The sequence below is a fragment of the Eurytemora carolleeae genome, unplaced genomic scaffold (genome assembly GCF_000591075.1).
Source record: "Eurytemora carolleeae unplaced genomic scaffold, Eaff_2.0 scaffold49, whole genome shotgun sequence".
Taxonomy (NCBI): domain Eukaryota; kingdom Metazoa; phylum Arthropoda; class Copepoda; order Calanoida; family Temoridae; genus Eurytemora; species Eurytemora carolleeae.
Genome location: NW_019396071.1, coordinates 3535 through 6415, shown reverse-complemented (window position 1 = coordinate 6415; position 2881 = coordinate 3535). Strand labels below are relative to the sequence as shown.

General features: G+C 29.1%; 1 long non-coding RNA gene across 1 annotated transcript; it reads right to left on the bottom strand.

Moving 5' to 3' along the window:
• Positions 1–1790: 1790 nt before the first annotated feature.
• LOC111712674 (uncharacterized) lies at positions 1791–2639 on the bottom strand. The gene is made up of 3 exons (XR_002767516.1): positions 2471–2639; positions 2241–2343; positions 1791–1839 (listed from the first exon to the last, which is right to left on the bottom strand). It is a non-coding gene; the product is annotated as an uncharacterized LOC111712674 (long non-coding RNA).
• Positions 2640–2881: the final 242 nt, after the last annotated feature.

Genomic DNA, 2881 nt, shown 5'->3' with positions numbered 1-2881 from the left:
ATTCTGATAATCATTGCTTTCTATAGTTTAGAGATTTAAGTTTAAAAATTTTTTATTACAATTATGGTAAATAAAAAGTTTAGCCGATAATATTTTCTAAAATTTAAAATTAATCACATTAGATATGGAAGTATAATAATGTGCTTTGGTAGGAATTGTTGAGTATTTTTTAACTACGTTGTAAAGCAAAGAGCAAGAATATTTGATTTGATAGTAAATTTGTTAGGAACCCATCATTCAATGAAATATGGGTTGGTGCTCCTAGCCGCCGAAATGTATGCATGGGCTGACCAAACCGTGTCACCCTAATGAGGAGACTTATACTATGCGATTAGCCAAAGACTTTAAAGCCTATTAAAAAATAGTATCTATTTTTATAGCTATAATAATGTGAAGACACATAGCTGTTCGGCTCTCTGCAATATTTTTTAGCAGCATCTTAACCATAAAACAGCTGGGAGGTGTGAATCTTTGAATAGACTGGTGGGCAGGGGATGCCCCACGCCACTTCTCTTAGAAAATGACCTTAGAGAAGAGGTATAGGGTTTAAATACATGTACATAGCCAAAATTTTCAAGGCCAGCTCATAAATAAAATTAAATCAATATTTTTTTTAGTTTGGGTGCTAGGGAGGGTTGAAAAAAATCAGAAAAGGTGGAATAAATGTTGAAAATTATTTTTTTGGTATTAAACAAATATCAAACATGTCTTTACCGCCATGTACCCTACGCTATGCATAACACAAAATTATAATCAAATCCTTTAAATTATTATTTATGAGAAGTAAAAAAATTTCACTTTGATAGTGTACAAAATAAGAGTGCTAGGGCCAAAAAAAGAGAGGCGGTTGGGCGCAAAACGCCTACCCCCCAGCCTGTTTATGATAAAGCAAACTTGTTATTTTAAAATCAAGGTATTATGTATCTTACAAAAAAACAATTAAACAGTTCCTTAGACCCCTGTAAAATCATAAAAAATACCTTGCAAGGCAAATTCTTCAACTTATCATTCTCTGGTAGGTGTGAAGTTTCAGGACTGGATGACATATTTAGGATGGGACTGTTCCTTATTGGAGGGTCGGTTTTCATAATGGATGGAATCATAGAGAATTGAATCACAGTATGGTTATGAACTTTCACTGAGGATTTGTCATTAAGTTTATATTTTTCCATCATTTTCTTTTTCTCTTTTTTCTTCTATACTTCATTGTTATGCAAAGGAACTAGATTATAAAATTTCTTCAAATATGAAAATAGAAATTTTGACGTTTCTGTGATCTCTGGTTAGGGAAGGCATTTTTTTTTTTTTAAACATAAAATATTTACTTATTTTTAAAATAAAATAAAACCATTTATTTTTAAAAAGTACATTAATTAGTGCTTATGTATCCATAGCTGTGCATTTTCTAAGCGGCTAATTTACAAAAAAAAACTCTAAAGTATATTTGTTATTTTTATTTATACAAATTTTTAACAAAATTTGATAAAACTTTTTTATAATTCACTAAAGGTTATTGCACATGGAAACCCTATATTTAAAGTAATATAGTCAGTATTGAGGCTGAATTCTTCAGAGGCTTTAAACTCAAAAACAAAAAATCACAGAGAACTCAACAATTCCCGTTTTTTCCTTTAAATAAAAAATAACCATTTTAACTTACAAAAAATTGATTTTTAATTTCTAGTTCTATACTGAATCGCATAAGAAATTCCATAAAAAATGTCATATCAGAGAATAATTTACCAATGTGACTTGTAAACTGATTGAGGTAAAATGTTAACAATGGTTTCCTTGCACACATCTAGATGATTTTCAATGCTCTCCTTGTACATAACACGACTTAAATATTTAGAATATTAACACAATCTTTTATTATTGAGCAACTAAAAAGGGATCTTGATGAATTTAAAAAGGAAATATGAAATGCTCGAAAATTTCCCTTTTACAAATATAGAGATTAGAAAATTTAATTATAGTTCAAGTGACCCTCCACTTAAAAGCTACATTATTGATTCACATTATAACAAAGCCATGAATTAAATTGAAATATCTATCACTTTATGATTTCTTAAACAGAAACAAGGAACAAAATGTACAATATCGTTCTCTTTTATAGATTAAAAAACCACAATGTGTTACCAAGATAAAGTTCAAAGGGTAACATTGTAAACCAACCTAATGATAATTCCAAAGGAGGGTCACTTGAAATTACATCAACAGTTATTAAAAAAAGTCTCCACCTGCACAAATCACATTTAACTAAATCTCTGTAATTGTGAGCTCTGTTTAAATGTCGTTGAAGATTCCTTCTGAATAGTTCTTTTCCACATTGTTCGCATATTACTAAAAGATGAAAAATATATCTTAAATGAGCTTTCAAAAAAAAGTTCCTCATTTACGTTTTCTCATAATTTGGTAAATCTTAATGAAATCTTTTCTGTTCTAAACAACTATATAGAAAAATACATACCCATTTCATTTTTCTTTTCCATACTTCTAATCATGTTTTAGGTCTGAAATAACAAAATATTATACATGATATTTTGTTAACAAAATAATTACAAAAGCTTTAATAATTTCAAGATAGATTTTTCGGCCTTGAGTAAATTGATGCAGATGGAAGCATCTGCTGTGTATTGCACATGGAAGCATCAGTNTAAGTGGTATTGTTTTGAAACAACTGTGTTTAAGATTTTTAAAGTGATTCTCAACACTTGATGATGTAGGATATTCTCCAGAATAACAAGAAGGCACAACAGCCAATGAGAATAAAGGAAGAAGTGGAAGATATTGATCAATAAAATATTGGATGATATTTTTACAGAAATATTCATTTTCTTCAGCACAGGAATTGTGTAATTCAATTTTTTCTTGATTATAA